The sequence below is a fragment of the Vulpes lagopus genome, chromosome X, assembly GCF_018345385.1.
Source record: "Vulpes lagopus strain Blue_001 chromosome X, ASM1834538v1, whole genome shotgun sequence".
Lineage (NCBI taxonomy): Eukaryota > Metazoa > Chordata > Mammalia > Carnivora > Canidae > Vulpes > Vulpes lagopus.
The window spans coordinates 35,643,991-35,671,611 of NC_054848.1; the positions used below are offsets into that span (position 1 = coordinate 35,643,991).

The 27,621-nt window shown below is 41.9% G+C and overlaps 1 protein-coding gene across 4 annotated transcripts in view; it reads left to right on the forward strand.

Moving 5' to 3' along the window:
• The window catches only part of USP9X (ubiquitin specific peptidase 9 X-linked), a 487,376-nt gene that overhangs the window by 320,128 nt on the left and 139,627 nt on the right, over nucleotides 1–27,621 (forward strand). For 2 of the 4 annotated variants that reach the window (XM_041740836.1, XM_041740839.1), the window contains exon 1: nucleotides 13,859–14,549. The exons of 1 other annotated variant lie outside the window; for it this stretch is intronic. The gene's annotated coding sequence lies outside the window, so the exon portion shown is untranslated. Of the gene's footprint in view, nucleotides 1–13,858; nucleotides 14,550–27,621 lie in introns of those variants that run through there. One more of the 4 variants, XM_041740840.1, reaches the window with a different exon arrangement.

Below are 27,621 nucleotides of genomic sequence, written 5' to 3' on the forward strand. Positions count from 1 at the left end.
TGCTTGGGCGGCTCAGTGGTTGAGTGTCTGCCTTGGGCTCAGGTCATGATCCCAGGGTCCTGGGATCAAGTCCCAAGTGGGGTTCCTTGCTCAGCTTCTCCCTCTTCCTCTACCCTTCCACCTTGGCTTGTGCTTTCTCTTTCAAATAAATAAATAAAATCTTAAAAAAAAAGAAAAGAATTTGTTGACACCAAGGTTTGGGGCCTGAAAAGTTGGGAGAATAGAGTTGCTGTATGTCAAGATGGGAAAGGCCATTGAGAACTATGTTTTAGACATACGATTTTTGAGGATCTGTGAGCATCCACGTGGAGACATTAGGTAGGCAGTTGGAGATGTATGTTTATGGCTCATACAGTTTTTTTTTTTAAAGAGTTTACTTATTTATTCATGAGACACACACACACACACACACATACACACATAGAGGAAGAGACATAGGCAGAGGGAAAAGCAGGCTCAATGCGGGGAGCCTGATGCGGGACTTGACCCCAGGACTCCAGGATCATGCCCTGGGCCGAAGGCAGGTGCTAAACCACTGAGCCACCCAGGGATCCCCCAGGTTTATGGTTCAAAGGAGTCAGGACTGAATAATAGGGAGCAGCCCTCAGTACATATATGGTATAAAGCTATTAAACAGCACTAAATACAATACTGAATTTCATTCGTTCTTCAAAGCACATTTTTTTTTTTTACATCTTCAGATCTTTGCAATTGGAACAAGTCTTTTTTTTTTTTTTTAAGATTTATTTATGAGAGAGAGAGAGAGAGAGAGAGAGGCAGAGGCAGAGATATAGGCAGAGGGAGAAGCAGGCTCCCCACAGGGAGCCCAATACAGGACTTGGTCCCAGTACTCCAGGATCATGTCCTAAGCAAATACTCAACCACTGAGCCACCCAGGTGTCCTGAAATTGGAATGAGTCCTCAACACTAAATATAGTCTTCAATTATTATGATTGACTGTTTTCTTTCTTAGTATCATTTAAAATAATGATGTGTCTTACAACTGATGGCACCCCAGATTCAGTGAAACTGTGATGATAATAGTAAAAATGATGATGCTATTGAGCACGTACTAGTGTGCGTCAGACACTGTGCTAAACCACTTCCATGATTATCTTTACATGTAGTTAGAGGAATGTTAAGTGTTCAGATGCTGGGGCATGACTGCATGGATCTTGAATTCTGGCTCTGAGTTTACAAACCATATGACCTTGGCCAAATGCTTACTCTGTTTGTGCCTGAGTTACCTCATCTCTAAAATGGGATGATAATAGTGCCTAACTTACAGGTTTATTATGAGGATTAAAGGAATTAATACCTGTGTAGTTCTTATAACAGTGCTTAACAGGATAACTGGTAAATTGTTAAACATGATTAACAAATTAACATTGTTAAAACTGGCAAATATATGTATGTAAAAATTTATCAAGCATGAAATCTTGCCATTTACAACGACATGGATGGAGCTAGAGAGTATTATGCTAAGCAGAATAAATGTCAGAAAAAGATAAATACCATGATTTCACTCATAGGTGGAATTTAAGAAACAAACGAGTTTGGGACGCCTGAGTGGCTCAGCGGTTGAGCATCTGCCTTTGGCTTAGGGCGTGATCCTGGAGTTCCGGAATCGAGTCCTGCATCAGGCTCCCTGCGTGGAGTCTGCTTCTCCCTCTGCCTGTGTCTCTGCCTCTCTCTGTGTGTTTCTCATAAATAAATAAATGAAATCTTAAAAAGAAAAAAAAAGAAGCAAGTAGTCAATAGTTGCCAGATTAAAAAAGAAAAAAACAACAGACGAGCAAAGAGAAAAAGGCAAACTAAGAAACAGATTCGATGGTTACCAGAGGGGAAGTCGGTGGGGAGATGGGTGACATAGGTGATGGGGATTAAGGAGGGCACTTGTGATGAGCACTGGGTGTTGTATAGAATTGCTGAATCTCTATTTTGTACACCTGAGACTATAACACTGTATGTTAACTAACTGGAATTTAAATAAAAACTTAAAAAGAACAATGTTTCAAGCCAAAAAAATTCATCAAGCTATACTCTTTAATGCAATTTACCCACATTACTGTATTATTAGTTTATACCTCAATAAAAGAAGAAAACCCAAACAAAAAAGTTTGTTGAAAAAGATTGTCTTTTTTTATTTATATGTATTTTTATATTTATATGTATTTTTATATTTATATATGTATATATGATATTATATATATATATATATATATATATATATATATATATATATATATTTTTAGGAGTGACTGGGTGGCTTCGTCTGTTAAGTGTCTGCCTTCCGTTCAGGTCATGATCCCAGGGTCCTAGGGTCAAGCCCTGCATGGAGCAGGGAACCTGCTTCTCCCTTTCCCTCTGCCCCTCTCCCAGCTTGTTCTCTCTCAAATAAATAAAATCTAAAGATAAAAACTTAAAGATTTTATATATTTGGGAGAGAAAGTGAGCAAGTGGCTGGAGGAGCAGAGGGAGAAGGACAAGCAGACTCAGCACTGAGTGTGGAGCCTAAACCAAGAGTCGGCCACTCAACCACCTGAACTATCCATGTGTCCCCATTTGCAAGATATTTTAAGTGACAAAATGCAAGGTACAGAAAATAAATAGCATGAATGAATGTTTTTTGAAGTGAATCAATATATATTTTTTTTAGTCTTTTTTTTTTTAAATTTTTTTATTATTATTTATTTATGTAGTCATCCAGAGAGAGACAGAGAGAGAGAGGCAGAGACATAGGCAGAGGGAGAAGCAGGCTCCATGCACCGGGAGCCTGACGTGGGATTCGATTCCGGGTTTCCAGGATCGTGCCCTGGGCCAAAGGCAGGCGCCAAACCGCTGCGCCACCCAGGGATCCCTAGTCTTTTTTTTTTTAAAGATTTATTTATCTATTTATTCAGAGGGGGGGGGGGGCAGAGACACAGGCAGAGGGAGAAGCAGGCTCCATGCAGGCAGCCCAACGTGGGACTCGATCCCGGGTCCCCAGGATCACACCCCGGGCTGCAGGCGGCACTAAACTGCTTCACCACCGGGGCTGTCCCTGAAGTGAATAAATATTTTAAAAATGGATATGTATTCATATCAACTATTTTTTAAAATAAGTAAAGGAAATAGAATTTTAAAAGATTGGTGGAAAATATATCAAAATTACATTTTAGCCACAATATACCACAATCCATTTTAGCCAATATACCACAATCACATTTTAGCATTATAGGGGTTGTTTTTGTTTCTTAATTTTCCAAACATTCTTAATTTGGTTACATTATTTCTATAAAATTTTTTAAAAGATTTTATTTGAGAAACAGAGGGGCAGAAGCAGGCTTCTTGCTGAGCTCCATCACATTCCCTGGGATCATGACTTGAGCCAAAAGCAGATGCTTAACCAACTGAGCCACCCAGGTGCCCCTATTTCTATCATTTTTTAAAGGAGTATTCATAAGAAAAATCGGGAAGGTAATACACAAAAATGATAGAGATCATTGGTTTTGGTGATAGATGTAAGGAAAATTCCTTCTATTTGCCATTTTGTAATGTTATATTACATATACAATAATGTTTTTTGTGACACATATGCAGGTTTTATTTTGTTTAAGCATCTGGTGTCCATGTTAGGCTTGGAACAGCCTGGTTATACCACCTGTTACACTAGCATTCCTAGTACACATTGAAAAGATACTATAAATCGCTATTTTGGTGTACAGTCCTATATTTGTTGAAGGACTTGATAAAGCAGAAAAGACTGGCTGATTTGGAAACAATGTAGTTTTTCTCCAGCCCTCTAGCCAACCAAGTGAACAATGCAGCCACAAACAACACATTTCTGCAAACCGCTACTCGAATCTGAAAACCAAAGAACAGAGCGGGAGCAGGGATGTCCTCTGCATTACCTAGATCAACCCAAGAAGAAGCAAGAGGTCCTGAAAAGAATCCAAAAATAAAAAGAAGGGAGAAACTGATGCTATATAGTTGACAAATCATTTGTATTTTTTCTAAAAAAAAAACATAAATTTTACCTAAAAGAGGCAAAACACAAGAGCTGAGAAAGAATAGCTGTTTCCAGCAAGTCAAAAATGAAATGCTTAGAAGACAAATATAAATGAAAACAAAAAATAGAAACCTCACTAAATGTGATTGAAAGAAAGCCTTTTTGTATTTGTGAAAAGTTTGAATTGCAGAGTATATTTAGAGAAATAGCAATTAATTACATTATGTGTATAAGGTAATTATATGTATTGTAATATATGTAGGAGTGCCTGGGTGGCCCAGTCTGTTACTTGTCTGACTTATGATTTCTGCTCAGGGCATGATCTCCTGGGTGGTGGGTTGGAGCCCTGGGTTGGGCTCTTCACTCAGTGAGGGGTCTGCTTGAGATTCTCCCTCTCCCACTGCTCCTGCCCCTACTTGTGCAGGCACACACTCTCTCTCTCTCAAATAAATAAATGTTTAAAAACTGCACTGGTCCCTTTTTACATAGATCACTTTTGATAAATACGGTACTATAAATGTATTTTCTCTTTTCTCTCTCTTTTTTTTTTAAAGGTTTTATTTATTTATTCATGAGAGACACAGAGAGAGGCAGAGACACAGTCAGAGGGAGAAGCAGGCTCCCCGCGGGGAGCCTGATGTGGGACTCTATCCCGGGACCGCGGGACCAGGCCCTGGGCCGAAGGCAGGCAGTAAACCACCGAGCCACCCGGGCTGCCCTCTTTTCTCTTTTTTTATTTATGATAGTCACACAGAGAGGGAGAGAGAGAGAGAGGCAGAGGCAGAGACACAGGTAGAGGGAGAAGCAGGCTCCATGTACCGGGAGCCCGACGTGGGATTCGATCCCGGGTCTCCAGGATTGGGCCCTGGGCCAAAGGCAGGCGCCAAACCGCTGTGCCACCCAGGGATCCCTCTCTTTTCTCTTTTTAATGATTAGTTTATTTATTTATTTTTTTTAATTTTTATTTATTTATGATAGTCACAGAGAGAGAGAGGCAGAGACATAGGCAGAGGGAGAAGCAGGCTCCATGCACCGGGAGCCTGATGTGGGATTCGATCCCGGGTCTCCAGGATCGCGCCCTGGGCCAAAGGCAAGCGCCAAACCACTGCGCCACCCAGGGATCCCTAATGATTAGTTTAAAATAACATTTTCTCTAGCTTTCTTGATTGTAAGAATACAGTATATAATACATTAACAAAATATATGTTACTGACAGACTATGTTATCAGTAAGGCTTCTGGTCACCAGTAGGCTATCATTAGTTAAGTCTTTGGGGAGTCAAGTTTTAAAACTTACATCAATTTTTTTTTATTTTTTTAATTTTTTTTTTAATTTTTTTTTAATTTTTATTTATTTATGATAGTCACAGAGAGATAGAGAGAGAGGCAGAGACACAGGCAGAGGGAGAAGCAGGCTCCATGCACCGGGAGCCCGACGTGGGATTCGATCCCGGGTCTCTGGGATCGCGCCCTGGGCCAAAGGCAGGCGCCAAACCGCTGCGCCACCCAGGGATCCCTCAATTTTTTTTAAAAGATTTTATTTATTTATATATTCATGAAAGACACAGAGGGAGAAGCAGGCACCCTGCATGGAGCCCGATGTGGGACTTGATCTCGGGACCCCAGGATCACGCCCTGGGCCGAAGGCAGGCACTAAACTGCTGAGCCACCCAGGGATCCCCTTACATTAATTTTTGACTGTGTTGGGGGTTGATGTCCCCAAACTCTGTTGTTCCAAGGCCAACTGTATATTATATATTACCATATGAATTCTTTGTTAGAAGTCCTGAAGGAAGTGACTCTCAAACTTCAGTAGCCTGTAGTAGTGTCACCCTGGGTTGCCTCTTTAATTTGAACCATTAGCCCTTCTTCCATTGATTCTAGAAAGCTCTGTGTGAAACAGAGCCCTCAAGTCATTCTGTGCTTTCTTCAAATGCCTTAGAGACGCTACCTTAATAGTTAAGAATGATGTAGGAGTTTAGTATTTTAACAAATCTTACTAAAATTTCAGAAGAACTGTATTGAGAGACAAGACTGTAAATAATTATGATTTTGTTTATACTGTTGATTTGACTGATGCCTTTTTAAAAATCCAATGATAGGTCAAGTATAAAACTCAAGACCTGTTCTGTCTGAATACCATTTTCTAACTTAGTAAATTCTTTTTTTTTTTAAGATTTTATTTATTTATTCATGAGAGACAGAGAGAGAGGCAGAGTCACAGGCAGAGGGAGAAGCAGGCTTCCTGCAAGAAGCCTGAAGCAGGACGCCATTCTGGCATCACGCCCTGAGCCGAAGGCAGATGCCCAACCGCTGAGCCCCTCTGGCATCCCTAATTTAATAAATTCTAAATTATGTTGTAGTACATGAAGTAGTAGCAAATGAGCATATTTATGAGCTTGCAGTATTGTGATTTATAAGAAATATATATGTTTGGTCATTCAGATGACCAAAATATACTTCTATCGTTAATCTTCATCCAAGTTTCCTGGCTCATAGCTAGCTAGCTCCCAAAATCCTTGGAATTTCCTGAGCAGTAAGAGCAGTAGGAGCATCTTTTTTCATAATATTTGGCCTTTTGTCCATATTTCCTAAAACTTTATTGCTTCAGAGCCATAAAGGTGAAATTGGTGTCTTATTTATAACAAGCCCTCTTTCCACTACAACTGGGTAAATGTTAATGACTTCTGTCATGAACAAGTCTCCAGGTGACTTCTGGAAAGCACCTAGGAATAGGGGCTGGTTGCCAGGAGAACCAACCATATGATTGGAGGGTTAGAACTTTCAGTTACTCCCACACCCTTAATCTCTGGGGAGCAAAGAGGGACTAGAGATTCAATAGATCACCAGTGGTCATTGATTAAGTTAATCCCATCTATATCATAAAGCCTCCTTGAAAACCCAAAAGGGAGAGGCTTCAGAGAGCTTCCAGGTTGGTGAACAAATGGAGATATGAGAGGATGGCACATTTGGATAGAGGCACAAAAATTCCGTGCCTCTTACCCATACCCATCCCTATGCATCTCTTCATCTGGCTGTTCTTGAGTTTTGTCCTTTAAAAAAAAATTTTTTTTAAAGATTTTATTTATTTATTTATGAAAGACACACAGAGAGAGGCAGAGACACAAGCAGAGGGAGAAACAGGCTCCACGCAGGGAGCCTAATGTGGGACTCAATCCCGGGATTCAGAGATCAGGCCTTGAGCTAAAGGCATACAGACACTCAACTGCTGAGTCATCCAGGCATCCCTCACTCTAGCAAATTAATTGAACCTAGGGCTGGTGTCATGGGAACCTTTGATTTATAGCCATTAGTTCAGAAGCATCAGTAACATCCTGGATTGGCTATAGACATCTGAAGTAGGGTGAGGGGGGCATTCTTGTAGGACCAAGCCCTTATCTGTAACGCAAGGTGGGAGTCATTGGAATCTCCAATCTCCAATCTATAGCTGGTTTGTCAGAAGCATAGGTAACAATCTGGAATTGCAGTTTGGCATCTAAAGTGAAGTGGACTCTTGGTGGGACTTGATCCCTTAACTTGTGGAATGTGATGCTCTTCTCTGGGTGGATAGTGTCAGAATTAAGTTGAATTGTAGGACACCCACCTGGTGTCAGAAACTTAATTGGTGATGGGGGGGGGGAACCACTTCCCTCCCACACACCTGTTGAAACTGGTGATCAGAATCTTGGAGCTTAAAACTGATTACTTTTTTCTGGCATAAGCAATGATATTAGAGTAGACTTTGGAGAAACTTTAGCAAAAGGAAAAATTAAAAACTTGTGTTACTACAAAATTTCCAGGCTGGCCATGAAGAAATAGGGAGGGTATGCTAAGGCAGAAAGCAAGATGGAACTGAGGTTTTACCAGGCTGCAAGCATGTGGAGAGAATGTAGTAAGAATTTGGCTTGGCGTTTGAATTACGAAATGGTTGGTCTGGGTGACTGCAGTGCAATTTTTATTGTAAAAATGGTTGAGAAAATCAGGTTGACTTTGCCGGTTCACATTTAAATCATGAGGCTTAGATTTTAGCTAGATAAGACCTGGAACATTTGGCACACACAAGACAGAGCTGAGCTATACCACTGTTAAGGAGCTCTTAGTTTGGTAGAACTAGCATTGGGCCATGTCTCAAGTCATGCTGAAGCTACTTGCCTATGCCATAAAAGTAATAGAAGATCCAGGCTTCCAAGGAGGCATAGTTGTCATTCTCCAACTGGGAAAATGTGTATTTCTTAGGCCTAGATAAAGTAAGTAAGACTTGAAGTAAAAATAAAAGGCTCAGATTATTTTGCCCTATGGTAGGTTATATAAAATATAACCTAATAGAAACAGAACCCTTCAAATTTTAAATAAAACCCAGGAGATTCTAAAACTCTAGAATAAAAGGAGTGAAATAATACCCTGAAGTTGATGTACAGGTCCTTGGCTGGGAATAGGTCAGTTTTAGAGAGATTCCCCCACAGTGGGATAGACATTTTTTTTTTTTTAAGATTGATTAATCAATTTAGTTTTTTTGAGCGAGAGCACACGTGCGTGAGTCTAGGGAGGGGTGGAGGGAGAGAATCTCAAGCAGACTCCCACTGTGCAAAACCACCTGAGATCATGACCTGACAGAAACCAAGAAACCAAGAGTCAGTCTGTCACTTAACCCACTGAACCACCCAGACATCCCTTACCATATTTTATATTGAAGATGGTAAGTCATTGTGGACTTTCCTCATTCCATTCAAATCACAAAGCCTTCTCTAGTATACATATTAGCAATTTTATATTTGCTTGGCATTAACCCAGAAGACCTTTTCACAAGTATGAAGCAGTTAATCCCTTGTCTCTAGAACTTTGGAATGTGTGGCCCTGAAAGTATTAAGTGGTATCAATTTAGGAAGGCCTGTCCTTTTTCTTTTTTTTTTTTTTTTTAAGATTTTAAAAATTTATTTATTCATGATAGACATAGAGACTGAGAGAGAGAGGCAGAAACACAGGCAGAGGGAGAAGCAGGCTCCATGCCGGGAGCCCGACGCGGGACTCGATCCCGGGACTCCAGGATCGCGCCCTGGGCCAAAGTCAGGCACTAAACCACTGAGCCACCCAGGGATCCCCCTTTTTTGTTTTAATTGAAATATAGTTGATACACAATGTTAGTTTAGTTTTAGGTGGACAACACAGTAATTGTACAATTCTATAAATTTGCTGTGCTCACCACAAGTATAGCTATAATCTGTTATCATACAACGCTATTGTAATACTGTGGACTGTATTCCCTATGCTGGGCCTTTTATCCCATACTTTTATACTTTCTCATTCCATATCTGGAAAACTGGACCTCCCCCTCCACTTCTTTTTGCCTGTCCCCAACCCCCATCCCTCTAGCAACCACTGGTGTGTTCTCCATATTTATGGGTCTGTTTCTGCTTTGTTTTGGCTTTTAGATTACACATATAAGTGAAATCCTATGGTATTTGTCTTTCTCTGACTTCTTTCACTTTCTGTCTGTTCTTTAAGATAAATGTCCTAGTAAACAATGAGTATACTTATTAAGCATTTCTGGTTGGACAAATAAGAGTGCAGTGGGAGATTTTATGAGGAAATGGAATATGATAAGGCTTTGCTTTACCAAGACAGAACCAGGAAGTAAAAAATTACAGTTTAAAAAAAAATTACAGTTTTAAAAACCAAGGGGGGATCCCTGGGTGGCTCAGTGGTTTAGTGCCTGCCTTTGGCCCGGGGCGTGATCCTGGAAACCCGGGGAGTCCCACATCTGGCTCCTTGCATGGAGTCTGCTTCTCCCTCTGCCTGTGTCTCTGCCTGTGTCTCTGCCTCTCTGTCTCTCCCTCTCTGGGACTCATGAATGAATAAATAAAACCTTTAAAAAAAAAAAAAAAGGAAAATAAAAACCAAGGGGCACCTGGGTGGCTCAGTTATTTAAGGGTCAGTCTTTCAATTTCTGCTCAAGTCTTGACCTCAAGGTCTTGGGTTCGATCCCCAAGTGGGGCTCCCTGCTGCGGGGAGGAACCTCTTGGAATTCTCTCCCCCTCTCCCCACCCTCATGCAGGCACACGTTCTCTCTCTCAAATAAGTCTTTTTAAAGAAAAAGAGTGAGAAACCAAAATGAAGGAAATGAGAAGGAAGGCCAGGACTGTATGGACTTTAAGGAGCTTGCACTGTGGCATTGAGCCTCTTCTTTTAACTCCAAACTGTTCATTGCCTAGCCCATTAACTGAGTGGAAGGTGTCAAAAGTGCACAGTCCTGTAGGCCACACCCACTCTGGGAGCCAAGGTGCACATGGTAGCTTTGTGCTAGGAAAGAGTGAGCTGCTGGTGAGTTTGACTTGTTAGACTAAGTCCCCCTAGAACTGCTGGTGGGAGTGCCATTTATAGGCTAAACCATATGAAACAATTTACCCCCACTTTTTAAAGTTTATGGTAAAATATATATAAAACATGAAAGTAATCGTTTTAACCATTTTTAAGTGTACTGTTCATTGGCTTTGAGCAGCACATTCAGTGTTGTGCAGTTATCAGTTTTCAGCCTCAGAATTTTTTCACCATCCCAAACAAACATCTTACCCATTAAACAATTACTTCCCCATTCCCTCCTCCCCCAGTTCCTTGTAACCTCTATTCTGCTTGCTATGAATTAGTCTGTTTATAGGTACCTTATGAGTAGAATCATACAATATGTAACCTTTTGAGTCTGGCTTCTTTCACTTAGCACAGTGTTTTCAAGGTCCATTCATGTTGTAGCATGTCTTGGAATTTCATTCCTTTTGAAGTCTGAATAATATTCCATTGTGTGTATGTACCACATCTGTTTTTCCACTCACCTATTGGACATTTCGATCGTTTCCACATTTTGGCTATTGTGAATAGTGCTGCCATGAACAAGGATGACAAGTATTTCAGTTCCTGCTTTCAGTTGTTGTGGGTACATACTTAGTGGAATTGCTGGTCCATAGGGTGATTTTATGTTTAGATTGTGGGGAGCTGCCAAACTGTTTTCTATAGCAGCTACCGCATTTTACATTCCCAGCAGCAGTTTGCAAGTGTTCCAATTTCTCCACATACTTGCCAGCACTATTTTCTTAAAAAAAAAAAAATATTATAGCCATCCTAATGGGTGGTAAGTGGTATCTCATTGTGGTTTTGATTTGCATTTCCCTCAAGACTAGTGATGTTGAGTTTCTTTTCATGTGCTTATTGCTAAAAAGTCTGCTGGGATTTTGATAGGGATCAGGTTGACTCTGAAGATCAATTTGGGGGGTATTGCTATCTAACAAAATTAAGTCTTCTAATCCTTGAACACGGCCTGTTTTTTTCATTTATTTTGGTCATCTTTAATTTCTTTTAATGATGTTTTGTAGTTTTCATTGTACAAATCTTGCACTTCTTTTGTTAAATTCTTTTGTTAAATTCATTCATTACTATTTTATTATTTTTGATGTAATAGAATTGGTTTCTTTATTTCAGATTGCTAGCATATAAAAATATAACTGATCTATTATTGATCTTATATGTTGCAACTTTGCTAAACTCATTTATTAAGCTCTATTAGTTTTCTGTAGTTTATTTCCCAGGATTTTCTATATCTGCAAAGGGGGATAGAGGTGGCTTAATTGTTCCTTTCTTACCTTTGTGTCTTTCAGTTCTTTCTCTTCCTGTGGTTTGAACCGCAAGTACAATGTTGAATAGAATTGGTGAGAGTGGACATCCTTGTTAACACTGCACTTTTGATAGGGTTAAAAGACAGGTGTTTTTTTAATTACTTATTTATGTATTGATGAGAGACACAGAGAGAGGCAGAGGCAGAGGGAGAAACAGGCTCCATGCAGGGAGCCCGATGCGGGGTTGGATGCGGGACTCAACCCCGGGACTCCAGGATCACACCCTGCCTGAGCTGAAGGCAGATGCTTAACTGCCGAGCCACCCAGGCATCCCTAAAAGACAGGTGTTAAACACTTTCCAATCCTGTCTGGTGATCATGGGTAAATGACTTATCCTATTTCTTTATCTAAAATTAGTGATAGCAATATATGTTCTGGCTTACCTCACAGAGTTCTGAGGATTAAGTAAAATCATGTGGCTAACAAACCTACAGTGTACACAGATGGTAGTGTCTGCTCTTTAGAGGCTCATAAGCTAATGGAGAAGAAAAGCCATTCATGGAAATAATTATAAAAACAAGGTAAAATGTGCTATGAATTATTAGGGCTATGAATTTTTTCTTGAATACCTTATTATATAATTTTTGTGGTGAAAACAATCCAGTAATGTATAGAGAAATGATTTTAAAGATACTAGTAATGTGCTGCCATCCCGAATTAGTTTGGATTCCATTTTAACAACTGTATTACAAATTAACATAATTATAGCATAACTAAGTCTAACTCTTTTCCATACAAAATATAATCTTATTTAACAAGGGTTTGCTACGATTTCAAATTTAGTGTCCAGAAGCATTTTTAAGTCAAAAGGAAATCTGTGGTAAATTTGGAACTGCTTTTCTTTTCTCTCCATTTGGGCACTGAAAGTAGGTTGTATAGAATTGATCTAAGCACACCGTTTATTTGAAATTAGCCTGATAACCTTCATTTTTGGAATATAAACCTGTAGAAAATAGCCCATGACATACATAGTGGATGTCATGGGTTCTTAAGGGTTTTCCTGGTTCTAACACAGAATTGGACTGATGATTTGGCAAAAGAGGCTAATCTTGCTGTTGAAACTGCTTTGTCCCTATGCCTTCCGTGGCATTTTATAATTTTTTCTTTGCTGTTCTAAGAGCTCCTATGGTCAAAGGGCGGTCAAAGTCAATACGGTTGTGAGGAAGCCCAAGTGCTTTCAGGTACTGATGCTACAGGATCATGTGAATTAGTTTCTTAGAGCACCTGCTTCTTAGAGTGGGGGGGAGCTCCCCAATCCGACCATGTTCCCCCCCACCCCGCAATAGATAGCCACACCTTCCCCCTATCGGCGAGGAGCAGGTGGCCAGGCCCTGAAGACCTCGCACTGCTGCCACCCCCAAGGTATCCGCCCAGTGGGCCTGGCTGGCTCACCCGCCAAGTGACGCGGGTTAGCTCTGCCCCCACCCCAAACCCCCACGCACTGCGGGTGCGACCGCTCAGCGCGTGGTCTAGAGATCTTGTCTTTCTGCTACCCCTCCCCCCCACAATCCCGGAAAAAGGGGGGGGTTGGTGACGTCATCATCCGGGCACTCGCCGGCGGGGCCACGGTTCACAATGGAACAAAAACAAGCGGCCCAAGTCAAACTCTGAGCGACGCAGCTGCGGTTTGCGCGATTAACCCTGTCCTGGCCACACACTCTGCTAGTCCTGAACTCCCAGCTCCTCCTCTGGCGTTTGCCAGATCCTTCCGGACTTCCCTTCCCCCACTTTTCCCTGTCCTCGTGTCACCTCTGCTCTCACATCGTTCTCGATATGAACGGTTTGGAACACCGTTGCCGGTCGTAGCGCGATCCTGAACGGGCCGGCCGGAAGAAACGGTCCTGCGTGAACAGTCTTTACCGCATTGTGTTCCCCTCCCCCACTCCAGCTCCCCGGGTTCCAAACGTCTCTCGCCTGGCGCGGCTTCCCAGTAGCACGCCCAACTCTCCCTGGCTCTGGGTATAGGAGGGAGCAGCAGGAGCAGCTGAGGGAGGAGGAAGGGAGGGGGGAGGGGGGTGTAGGTAGGAGGGGAAGGGCCTTGAGGGGCGGGGCCTCGAGGGGCGGGGCTTGGCGGGGGCGGGATCCTCGCGGCTTTGGGCGGCGCTGGGGCTAGTGGGAGTCTGCGCCGCCGCGCTGCTGCCTCCACCGCCTCCAGTGCTGCTGCCGCCGCCGCTACCGCCGCCGCCACTGGCCGAGCGGTTTTTTTTTCCTTTTTTTTTCTTTTTTTCTTTTTTTTTTTTTTTTTTTTTTGGTTTGCCGGATCCGCCATATTGGCGAGGACGGGCATCCGCGGCTGCGGAAGCTAGTCTCCGCTGCCGCCGGAGCCGCAACCTCTCAGTACCCGGCCCGTCCGGGCCTCAGCCGTGCGGGGCCCCTCCCCGCGTTGCTCCCCTCACAGGCCTCGCGGGAGCCCGCCGCTGCCGCCTCTCTCCCGGGAGGCGGCCGCCCCAGCCCCTGGTGTTCCGGTCGGTGCTGGGAGCAAGGAGCGACCCGCAGCAAAGCGATCAGGCCCAGAGCGGGTAAAGAGGCGGCGACCAGGGGAAGGTGAAGCCGCCGCTGCAGGAGGAGGAGCAGGAGGAGGTGACGCAGGAGAAACGCACCGTCCGGAGCCCGTCTGAGCTCAGCGAGAACCCCGGCCCGAAGGGGGAAGAGGGCCGCCGCCGCCGCCGGCTGAGGAGGAGGAGGAGGAGGAGGAGGCGGGCGCGGCGAGCGGCGAATTCCGGCGCCCCCTGTGTAGCTCCCTGGTCTTCACGCCCGTTGCCTCTCGACCCACTTTGTCGCCAGTCACCCCCGGGCCTGGGATGCACCCAGGGTCGCCCTTGCCCTGGGACTGAGTCTTGCAGCTGCCTGCTGCTTCCGCGTGCCCTGGTTGTGAGGAGAAGACGCCTGTGTCGTGCGGTGAGTAGCTAGCCGCGCCGGGCCAACAGCTGGATGTAAGTGAGGGGAGGAGGCCGAGGGGGGTGTGAGAGCCCAATGTTTCTTCCTCGGCCGGCGGCTGGCCGGGCCGGGGCCTTTCCGGTTCCCCCTCCTCGGCCCCTGGTTGGGCGAGCGCGCACGGCGCGGGTGGGGGCGCGGAGCTGTGTTGTGTGTCGAGCCGGCGTCCCGGGAGCGTGTCTGTGTGTTTTGGACTGTAAGGGAAAATGGCTGACGGCTTCGTCCCTCCCCCTCCTCCCCCTTCCAGTCCTGTTTGGGGCCGAGTAGGAGGATGGAGTCTCCGGGCCCGGCGTGCAGCCCCCGCAGCGGCGCCTGGGGGCCGGGTCGGCGGCGGGGCCTACTCGCCCTCGGCCCTGGGGCTTACAGCCCGACGCTCGGCGAACTCATGGCCGCTCTCCTCCCCAGTCTCGTTCCACTTGACACCAAACGCCATTACTGAGGTGGAGTGATTTGGAGCAGCAGAGCTAGGCCTCGGCTACGCCTGGCTATCAGGCCCGACGACTTGTCCGCCTCCCCCTCACCCTCCCGCGATAACCGGCAGCTTCTCCTCAGCCCTGTGGCCTGGGAGCCTGGGCCCGGTTATCGGCCTCCTACACCTCCTTCGCCCCCCTTCATTTGCTGAAGGCCAAAGCCCCGAAAGATGTTTTGATGCAGAAATCGCCTCCAAGCTAACTTGGACCCACCACCTTTCTATTTTTAACTGTTTCTGAGAAAATATTAGCCTGTGCGAGCTTGTTGATAAGGACCCTTCAGATTCGTGTGGTACGAGGCTTCCGGTTCGGTAAATTGCTTATTTTTCATTCATTGTAAAATATTAGGTTAAGTTACGGAGCAGGTGTATACGTTCTTTTGTAATCTTTGTAGGGACTTCTGTGGCGACTGGAATTTACACGGGAATTTTTTTTTAAGACTTCCAATAGAACTTGCTTAAACTAAGCGTATTTTTTTGAAAGTTCTATAGGAATAACGTTTATTGGAGTTTCCACGGTGCAGTTTACAGGTGTGTGTAATTTCTTCAGATTGTCTTTGAATTTAACTGAGCGAGTTGTAGTTGTAAATATTCGTGCCTTATTTTGAGCCCAGTGAAGGAAATATCTGTAGCCTCTTTTCCCTGGAAACTCATGAGCCTCCTAAATCTACATAACGTTTGTATACCTTCAGTTTTGGGGAAGAATCTGGGCTGGGCTGTATTTATTGATTAGGAAACTTTTCAGCAGGTACTTAACCCTGTCTTGGAGCTCATTATCTCTACTCTTAGTGATTATATAGTAAGGACTCGTTAACCATGACTAGCTTGAACTATGACTAGCTTGGCTTTCTTAATCCGTACACTTGAATTTAAAAATAGAGACTGCAAACTCTCCTTTAGATCTCACTGGTCTGATTCAGTGGGCTGCCATTTTGGTTTCAGCAAATGCCTCTCAAGTTCTTGAAGATTAAGGTTTATTGTTCCAGTGTCTGCATAGAGTGAAAATCAGAAGTATTTGAAATTGGTGTTCCATGGGTGAACTCAAAATGTTTGTTATGTTTTGTTTCTTCTGTTTTAAAAAGGCATTTGGAGTAATTTTTCCTCCTAACCTGTTATCCTTTTTTTTTTTTTCATGGACATTTGACTTGGAATTTTTAACCTGTTATCTTCATGTTCTCATGCCATTTCTTCCTTTTGTTCGCTGACCTTTGTAGTTTCTGAGAGGGAAAATTTCTGGAAGGTTTGAGTAACGGCAAGAACAGGGCATGTGAGAATCTAAATTCTTCAGAAAGTTACTTTGAAGGGCAGATTTTACCTTTAACCGAATTACTGTAATCTCTTGTTGGTGTTCCATAGTTCTCTTGTTTTATCGATGGAATGTTCAAGTAGGATTCACTTTGCATCTTTTTTTCTTCCAGGATCTTGAAATAAGTATTCTGACATCTCAAGAAGATGAGGGATTTCGTGGATGTCTCTTCAGAGATAATTTTTTTTTTGACCTGGTATAAATAATGCACCTTACAGTTTTTGAAAATGGATGTCGTGACTGCTGGTTAAATTCTTAGTTGGACATAAGCAACTATTCTTTCAGCTTGCTTTTATTTGATAAGGTCAACTTTAGTGAAGTTTTTATGCTTCAGTTACAGAATTTTAATATTGAAACCAATTTTTGTTTAGGTTAAAGTTGTCTGAAATGTGGGGGGGGTGTCAAAGGATCAATCCTCTTGTAAGTCTTTGGGGCAGTTTAGTAAAGGATCTCATTCTGTGATACTTGAGCTAGTTGGGTTTGTTTTTTGGTGTGTTTTTTTTGTTGTTGTTTTTAATTTTAAAATAATGTGATGGTTTCATAATAGCCTGAATATTTCCTCCCTTGCTGGTATGTTTTCTAAATCTTTAAGTTTTATTTTTAAAAATTGAAAAATATTTTAGTTTCCCTTTTTTTTTGAGCTGTCATGTTTGTTCCTAAATTCTTGTCTTGGTATAGGCTCTAACATTAGTGTTTGGAGAAGGGTTAATGCGTTGACCCTTAACCCTGACTGCACATTGGAATCTCTTAGGGGAGGTTGGGGGGGCAGGGGGAGAATACGGATGCCTGAGTCTTACTCTCTAAGACTGATTAGGTCTGATATGGGTCCTGAGCAAAGATTTATTTTAAAACCATTATGGGTGATTCTCATGCAGTTAAGGCTGAATACTACTGTTAATGCTGTCTTACTGGACTTTCAAGCAGATTTATAAGAAGATGGATTTTTTTCCACATGTTTTCAATTACTGCATAAATAATTCTCCATTATACAGATGAGGGATTGAGGTCTGTCAACCAGTGATGTTTCAACTATGGTGCCACATTAGTGAAATGACACTGATCATTATTTAAAACCAAAACAAAACAAAACATACAGAACTTTGTTTCATGAACCAGAGTAGCTTTAGACTAAGATTTTAATAAAAATATGACAATTATCTGCAATTTGGGAAACACTTTGGTTACCCAGCGAGGTGCTAAAAGCTTTGCTGCAAGTAGGTTCTTCCTCTTCCATATGTCTCCCAACATGTTCTGGGTGATAGTTTAGTTGGTGGGTGTGTTTATGACTAAAATAATGTTAGGCAACATAACGTTCCTAAAAGATGTAAAATCCAGGCATTTGTCTCCCAGTAATTTATTTAAATCATCTCATAAATGAACATTTAGTATTATGTGAACTATTATCTCAGTTTGAAAATTCTGAAGTTTATTTAGCTTAGTTTAAAATCTGTGTAATTTCAACAAAAAGTTCTGAAAACTGAGGGTTTCATTTTGCACTTTCGTAGTATTGCTCAATAATTTTATGGAATAAATGAAATAGCAATAAACACCTTTATTTGGTGTTTATTTCTTTTAATTCTCTTGGTCCACTGTGTTAAATTGTGTATTGAGGCTGCGGGGAAAGCCTGCTAATGTAGAATCTATGAGCTTTCTTAATGTGGCACAAGATCTGTCAAAGATCTTTTTTTTTTTCTTTTTAAGATTTTATTTACTCGAGAGAGGCAGACACCTAGGCAGAGAGAGGGAGAAGCAGGCTCTTCACAGGGAGCCCAATGTGGGACTCGATCCCAATCACGGCCCTGGAGCCAAAGACAGATGCTCAACTGCTGAGCCACTCAGGCGTCCTGAGCAAATGGATTTTTAATTCTGTTTCTAGCCACTGTCTAACAATGATTTTTCTAACTCAGCTGTGTATCAGAATCACCTGTAGAGCTTTTTCAAAATCCATTTTCTTAAAAAAAAAAAATCCTAGATCATCCACTCTGGAAGTTATGATTGAATTGAATAAGTGGTGGAAACTAGGCATTAGAATAGCTCAAAAAATACTTTGCATGTTCAGCTAGGGAGTTCTTTGCATTTCATTTCAGGGAAAGGGGAGATCAGAGACTTTGCATTTTGAGTCCTACCATTAGGCAGTGATATTCTCACTTTTCAGTTTTGCCACACTGCCAAAAATTCCAGGCAAAGTAGCAAAAAGTTCAGATGCTTGATTAAAATTTGGGAGAGACCACGATTCCAGAGTTTAATGTATACACACACAAATGCACAGAATATAGTCATTATCTGTTACTGAGCAGCATCTTGGAGTTATGGTTCCAGTCTTAATACTAGCATTACTGATAATCTGTTTTAATCATTAGTTTGCTTTTTATCCATTCAACAAATATTTATTGGGAATCTGTGTACCAGGCATTTTTCTGGAGATTGCTATTGTCTAGAAGCTTATGTTGTATCAAGTGAGGGGCATTGGACTAGCTCATTTCTAAAGTCTCTCTTAGGTCTAACTTATTTTTCTTAGAGATTTTATTTATTCATTCATGAGAGACAGAGAGAGGCAGAGACACAGGTAGAGGGAGAAGCAGGCTCCACGAGGGAGCCTGATGTGGGATTTGATCCTGGAACTCCAGGATCACGCCCCAGGCCAAAGGCAGGCATTAAACCACTGAGCCATCCAGGGATTCCCTAACTTTGTTATTTATTGTGCTTCATAGATGGAGACTGGATTTTGTTCTAAGAAATCTACTTAGTTATGGTATAATTCAGTGGAATTTTCCTTTTTCAGTTTCTTTTAGTTAATAGAATTTCATTCTGATCTCCAGTCTTCTCTAGCAAGCACAGATGTCAAGTGCAGTAGAAATGGATTAGAATTCTTGTATATTTGGTTTAGGAATAGCTATACTTGCAATGTTTTTAATTTTTTGTCAGGAATTACACACTCTGGTGTCCCACCTTTCCTCTTGCCATTCCTTTTTTGTATTGATGGTCTGTCAGTTACCTTTACACTGTTGGTGTGTTTTTCTTTTTGTTTTACTTATTTTGTTCAAATGCTTTGATTTTTGTCCTCCAAATTTTAGGTTAGTGGCATTCATCTGATCAAACTCAAGATCCTAAGTCAATGATACATCTCTAGTAGCTAGAAAGTGCCTGGCACATAGATATTCAGTAATTATTTGTTGGATGAATAGTCAGTTCATCACATTACATTCTGGTATGATTTTTCTCCATTTTTTTCTTTTTTCATAATTTTCTTTATTATTTGGAGTCACTTGCCCTGAAAATTGTTTTATGATGAGCAGTCCTGGAAGGAGTCTTAGACCTACTCAAACTCCTTTTCAGATGAAGAACATGCCTCAAAAAGTTGCTGAAGTAACTTAATATAGTGTGCATAGAGTACATTCTACTTGAAGCTCTTTCCATATCTAATAAGGCACAGTAACTACTTTTTGAAATCCAGTACCTTTGTAGTCATTCATTGTCCTAGAACTCACACTTAAATTTCTCTAAGGTGGTAGATAATAGGTAATAAGGTCAGCAGTTCTGCCCTTTACCTTTGTTTATTCCAGAGCATGTAGAATATTATTTACAGTAACTGGCGAAATCTGGAGGAATACTTGACTTCCAGTACTTAGAACTGCATACAAAATTGATGTATCATCATATTTTGGCTCTTTTCAGTTTATCCTTCTGTAACTGATCAATCATAGAAGTTTTGAACACTTTAGACCCATATTGATTGGCCAGCCATATCAGAGGAATTGTTTTCCTTGGCATGATTTTGACCTGGTTGTCTTGGATCCCAAGCTTGGATACAGAGCCTATGAAGTGGGAAAATAAGAAAATTTAGGCTGAAAAAAAGGAGTAGGAAAAGACTCCCTTTCCTATTCTATTTATGCTAGTTTCCTTTCTAGTGACTTTGGTGTTTATTCAAAGTTTAGGTTGTTGATTATTTCTTTTGTGGTCTTTGAGCTGTTTTTTTTTTTTTTTAAGATTTTATTTATTCATGAGAGACACAAAGATATAGGCAAAGGGAGAAGCAGGCTCCACGTGGGGAGCCCAATGGTGGGACTCGATCCTAGGATTCCAGGACTCCGGGATCATGACCTGAGCCAAAGGCAGATCACTGAGCCACCCAGGTGCCCCTCAGCTGGTTACTTCGAAGGGACTTCTGAGTACATTTATTCAATTAATTGAGACACCAGAAAACATGGAAATTATTACATGGTATTAGACTCATGTTGTATCTTAAGAGAGTATTTTGTCTCAGATCAAGGTAGTGTAGAAAGATTTGATTGTTTTCCTTGATAATGCCTCCCAAATTCAAATCTGGAATCAGCAAGTTTTTCTCTAAAAAGCCAGATTGGAATTGTTTTAGGTTTTGCATGTGAAGAGGAGAAGTTGAGGATATTAGGTCAATTTTCTGTTAGTGGAATTAAAAATAATGATAGTTGGTGCAGTTATTTGTAATTCGGGTCTAATAAGAATAGAATGGGGAGGCTCATAAATACAGTATTTTGCCTAATGGGGAATTTAAAGTTAGTGTTCCCTGTTATCAAATAAGTTGTAAATGTTCCTGTGTGAAATACATTCTCAGCTTGTGGGCTATACAAAAACAGGAGATTGGATTTGGTCTTTCATCATAGTTGGCCCTGGTTTATTATTTTTTTTAATTTTTGTTCTTTTAAAGATTTTGTTTATTTTATGAGAGACACAGAGAGAGAGGCAGAGACACAGGTAGAGGGAGAAGCAGGCTCCATGCAAGGAGCCCGACATGGGACTCCAGGATCACGCCCTGGGCTGAAGATGGCGCTAAACTGCTGAGCCACCTGGGCTGCCCTTGGCCCTGGTTTAGGGCAACGTTCTAAAACCTGTTGGTTTGTTAAAACTGATTTCTGGGCCCTGCCCCCTGAATTTGATTCAGTAAGTGTAGAATGGGGCGCAAGAATATATGTTTCAATAGATGCTCAACCATTGAGCCACCCAGGCATCCAAAGAGTATATATATATTTCTAACAAGTTCCCAAGTGTGTAACCACCCTTGGAGAATTACTGGTTTAGACATGAATTCCAGCATATCTTATCTTTCTTCCGTCTTATCATTTTGTCTAATTTTACTTGAATCCTTTTTTTTTTTTTTTTAATTTATTTATGATAGTCACACAGAGAGAGAGAGAGAGAAGCAGAGACACAGGCAGAGGGAGAAGCAGGCTCTGTGCACCGGGAGCCTGACGTGGGATTCGATCCCGGGTCTCCAGGATCGCACCCTGGGCCAAAGGCAGGCGCCAAACCGCTGCGCCACCCAGGGATCCCCTACTTGAATCCTTTTTATTTTGTACCTTAAATTCTGCACTTCTATGTTAAATGCCTATTATGTGCTAAGTATTGTACCAGATAACAGGGATACGAGGTGAGCAAAACAGAATTGTTCCTGTCATATATACTGGTTAGAGTGAGCTTAAAAATCAGTTTCCAGGGCTCCTAGATTGCTTAGTTGGTTAATTGTCTGACTTTGGCTCAGGTCATGATCTCGGGGTCCTGGGATTGAGCCCCCCCCCCCCCCCCCCCGTGAGCTCTCTCAGTGAGACGTCTATTTGTCCCTTTGCCCTTCTCTTGCTTGTTCTCTTTCTCTCTCAAATAAATAAATATAAATATCTTTATATTTAAAAAGATTAAATAAAAAAAAAAAATAAAAAGATTAAATATAACAAACCCTTTAGAGCTAGAGTCTGTGAAACAGCACCATTTTGAAAGTGGGGCAATGGTGTTTAATGCTTGTTAAAAGCAAGCTAAGTTGGAAACGTTACAAAAAACTTCATTAATTTGATGTCTTAGGAGATATTGTTCTGTATAAATGAATTTTTCAGATCACCAAAGCTTTTTTTATTTTTTTCATTTTTTAAATATTTTATTTATTTATTCATGAGAGACCCAGGGAGGCAGAAACAGAAGCTTACTCCTCACTAGAAACCCAATGTAGGGCTCAATCCCCAGACGGGATCATGCCCTGAGCTGAAGGCTAACTCTCAACCACTGAGCTACCCAGGCGTGCCCCAATGCTTACTTTTAAATACTTAAAACCAACTAGTTATTTGATGGAAGGCTTTCTAAAGATATTATATATATTTTTCATCTGATTATGAACTTAAACATATTCTGTTAAAAAGTCTGAAGAGCGTGAGGGAATAAAAGCAAAAAGCAGGGCAGCCCCTGTGGCACAGTGGTTTAGCGCCTGCCTTCGGCCCAGGGCGTGATCTTGGGGACCCGGGATTGAGTCCCACATCGGGCTCCCGGTGCATGGAGCCTGCTTCTCCCTCTGCCTGTGTCTCTGCCTCTCTCTGTGTGTCTCTCATGAATGAATAAATAAAATCTTTAAAAAAAAAAAAAAGCAAAAAACAAAACACAAACCTCACATTTGATAATTCCATCATGTCGAAACAACCATGTTAATTACATATGTGTTAAAAGTTCTCATCAGTTAAACACTTTACTAAGTCACGTACCCTCGTGTCTGCTGTCCTCTGCCTCCACTTACTCCTGCCTCAGGAATTGAGTGTGTGCCATTTGTTCATCCTTCCTAGGAGACAATTTTCATGTCCCTCCTCCCTCCCCCACTCCTTTTTTAGTTACTGCTTTTGTATACACTGCTGCAAACTTTTATTATGAAGTTGATTTTTGTACAACTTCATAACTTAATTTCCCCACATTTTTTTCTTAGCCCCCTCCCCCAATCGCTCATTTACTTGACTCTCCCAATTCTCCATATACTTCCTTATTCTTTCAGACTTGTATTTTATTTCTTCAGTATCTTTTTTTTTTTCTTTTAATTTGTTTATTCATGAGCGACATAGAGAGAGAGAGGGAGGCAGAGACACAGGCAGAGGGAGAAGCAGGCTCCATGTAGGGAGCCTGACTTGGGAGACTCCCGCGTCTCCAGGATGATGCCCTGGGCTGAAGGTGGCGCTAAACCGCTGAGCCACCAGGGCTGCCCTGTTCAGTATCTTTTTTAGGAGTTTCCTATTCTTTGTATCAGCTGGAGGTCCCAAACTTCATATCCTTGACAGGAAACTGATTAGGGATATGTCTAACATTACTGGGTTAGACAGTTCATTGGGTTCATTGGTTATGTTGCCTGACTTTTTGTTCACTGGTGGATGAAGTAATTGCACTGACACAGGAAATTAAGTATGGCAAGTGTGTAGTAAAGCTTACAATGATTACATTACAAAGATGAGGTGTAATTAAGGATTTTATAATAATTGGAAAAATATCTAGGAACATGTGAATCTGTTGTTTGGATTTGGAATATTTGATTTGTCACATTTTCAGGAATGCCTTCTGTGTGAAAGGGAAGGGTACTTGCCCAGGCTCTTGTGAAAATGATTGCAGAAAATCTAATTTTTCTTAAATTTAATCAGTATGTATATAGATGTTGACTATGTCATTTGTAGATATAATTCAGTTATCCAAAGTTCTTACGAGTTTTTGACTGGGAGTGTGTTGAACTGGAATGAAAGGGATTGTGAGCTCAGGTTAAGGGTTGGAGGAAGAACCCGGTGTACTCTCCGCAGGTGTATTCCCTGTCTGGCTTGATGTCATTATCTGAGCCATATAAATGTCAGCAGTCTCAAATTGATACTACTAAAGTGTTAGTAGGAAAAATCATGGCGAGATTCTTTGGCTTCTATTCATCTACACAGCCACAAGAATCATGTTTAAGTAACTCCTTATGTCTTCCGCTCCCCCCAAATACTGTTCAAAATTGGGGTGCCTGGCTAGCTCAGTTGGTGGAATGTATGACTCTTGATCTCAGAGTTGTTTATTTGAGCCCCCTGTTGCATGTAGAACTTAGTTAAAAATTAAAAACTATTGTTCAAAACATACCATGGCAATTCTTTTTTTTTTTTTTTTTAAGATTTTATTTATTTATTCATGAGAGAGAGGCGCAGAGACACAGGCAGAGGGAGAAGCAGGCTCCATGCAGGGAGCCCAATGCGGGACTCGATCCCGGGTCCCCAGGACCAGGCACTGGGCCGAAGACAGGCGCTAAACCGCTGAGCCACCTGGGCTGCCCCTACCATGGCAATTCTATGCAAACGAGGTCATTCTGACATAATTCCAGTCTGACTTTTTTTTTCTTTTTAAGGATTTTATTTATTCGTGAGAGATACAGATAGAGGCAGAGAACACAAGCAGAGGGAGGAGAAGCAGGCTCCATGTAAGGAGCCTGATGTGGGATTCAATACCGTGACTCTGGGATCATGCCTTGAGCCAAGGCAGTCACTCAACCACTAAGCCACCTAGGCGTCCCTCCAGTGTACTTTTCCAAGGTGATTTCTTGTTCTCCCATCTAATCAAACAACCCATACTTGATGTGGATGCTCCAGTCTTTTCCTATTCCCATGACTATACTTCTTGGAGCTCCATCTCCCCTTTATGGCTAACCTCCAATGTCTAGCTCACAGGCCATATTCATGAAGTTGGAAATTGGTCTTAACCTTCTCTGAATTCTGGTAGCATTTTTCCTGTGCTCTTCTTTTGGTCTTATTCTACTTTTTGTTTGTGTTTCTTTAAATAAAGCCCCCCTTGGAAGGTGGCTCTGGAAATTCTGAGCCTTAGTTGATAGTGTTTGAGTTTGAGTTAGTGTTTAAGTTTACATTTGTCTTTTGTGGGTAGTCAGAACCTCCCTCAGCCTGATTGAGATCGTAGTACAGTAGGTAGTAAAGAGCTCTAATCTCAGTCAAAAGGGTTAGATTACAGTTGTAATTCCTCTACCAATTAGTGAGCAAGTTACTTAACCTCCACGAAATCAACCTTAACACTATTGACACTTTGAGTCAGATGAATCTTTGTTGTGTAGTGTGCTGTCATATTTCCTTCTGGTTTCTATCCACAAGATGCCATAGTACCTGCTCCCCCGCTCCCCACCCCGTTGTGATAACCAAAATTGTTCCCAGACATTGCCAACTGTGTTCCGGATACAAAATTTGGGAACTGTTACTTGAAATGGAAGAATGAAAGAGAAAGTATAGTGTTTTAGAGAAAAGTTAGTAGAATGTAGAAGGAGCATTGGAGATAATTGGAAGGGATTATGGGAGGTGAGGCTAGATTGCAAGGGACAGACAACCTTGTATACCACATTAGGACACTTATATTTTGTTTTTAGGGTAATGAGACGGATCCTTATGTGAGCGATGATTAGGTTTGTGTTTTTGAAAGATAATTCTGATGGCTTTGAGGTAGACCTGTCAGAGGGGACAGTTGGGGAGCCAGGAGAATGTGAGGCAGTATTTTCAACACTTTGGCTGAGAAATGATAAGAGAATAGTTTAGGGAATGGAGTAAAGGAAGTGAGACACGTGGGACTCCTCTTGAATGAGGGAGTTGTTGCTAATTTGACTTTGCTTCTGTCACTGAAGGGAGTGTTGAACTGGAAAGCAAAGCACCTTTATTGTCTTTTCTTTCTTCAACTCTTACTCCATTCCCAATTTTACCTCTCCACTTGAGAGCTTCTGACTGTTGAGATGTGTTGAAAGGTCATAGAGCGGAATCTGGGTTATAGAATGACTGTATTTTCCCAGTGTGGCTCCATTACTTAAACAGTGGATTATGAAAGCACATGCTTTCTTACCACCTCCCTCCCCTAAAATGTAGGTGGCTGGAATCTGGTATCCAGAGAGTGTTAACTGTTGCCTTGCCATGGTTTGTATAGGTGTTATTTTACAGCTTTTAAATTAGATTTTTACACAGGAGTAGAATAATCATATTGTTTAAATAATTGCATTAATTCCATTAGCTCCTAGTTTGGAGGTTTTTTTGTTTCAAAACAGCATTTGTATTTGAATTGAAACTGTTGTAGTCAGTGGAAGGGTACTGGACTCCAGTCAGAAGGGCTCTATTCTAGTTATTCTGCACTCTGTGTTAATCACTTAACTCTTGGGTCCTCATTATTCTTATCTGTAAAACCATGGTGTTGAACAAGAGAGGACTTAAGCTACCTCTCTCTTTTCTTTTCCTTTCCTTTCTTTTTCTTTTTCTTTTTTTCTTTTTCTTTTTCTAAGATTGTATTTATTCATGAGAGAGAGAGGCAGAGACCCAGGCAGAGGGAGAAGCAGGCTCCATACAGGGAGCTGGGTGTGGGACTCCATCCGGGGACTCCAGGCTCGCACCTGGCTGAAGGCAGGCACTGAACCACCCAGGGATCCCCTGGATCCCCTGTGTATCTATTTAAAAGTAAAACTCATTGCATATTTTTTTCTTAAGATTTTATTTGAGAGACAGTGTGAGCAGGGCAAGGGCGAGGGCGTCGATGGTGCAGAGGAAGAGCAGCAGACTCCCTGCTGAGTAGGGAGCCTAATGCAGGGTTCCACCCCAGGACCCTGAGATCATGACCTGAGCTGTAGGCCAACACTTGACTGAGACACCCAGACGCCCAAAACTCATTGCATGTTAATGTGAATAGGACTTTTATGAAAAATAGCTTTTCCCAGAAAATTGATAAAACTGATAAAAAAGATTTTTTAAACAATTTATTCATGAGAGACACAGAAAGAGAGAGAAGCAGGTTCCATGCAGAGAGCCTGACATGGGACTTGATCCCAGGACCCCAGGGTCACACCCTGAGCTGAAGGCAGATGCTCAACCGCTGAGCCACCCAGGTGTCCCCCAAGAAAACAAAAATTAATGAGCAGTGTTGCATTGTTCTTTATTTTTGCAGGTATCTCATATTTGGCTTAATTAATAGAAGAAAGCTGGATTCCATCTGCTTCTGCCTTTAATCTCTTGTAAATAGGCTATATCATCAGACTTTGGAAGAACTCCACTGTGTACTGGAGAGAGAATGACAGTGACAATAGCAAATACTATTTTCTTATTATGAAAACAATTTTGACTTTTTGAATCTCCCGTAAGGGTGACAGTGGGACCACACTTGGGGAACCAGTGCATCAGACTTTCAAAGGAAGTTTGACATGATCTTTTGAGTGGCTTGCCTACTCTTAAGATTTTCTTTTTTTTTTAAGATTTTAATAAAATCTTAATAAGGAATAAGGAATAAGGAGTAAAATTCCTTTATTCATGAAAGACAGAAAGAGAGAGAGAGAGAGGCAGAGACACAGGCAGAGAGAGAAGCAGGCTCCATGCAGGGAGCCCAACATGGGACTCAATCCCAGGTCTCCAGGATCAGGCCCTGGGCTGAAGGCAGTGTGCTAAACCGCTGAGCCACCCAGGCTGCCCTATTTTTAAGTAGGCTCCATGCCCAGCGTGGAG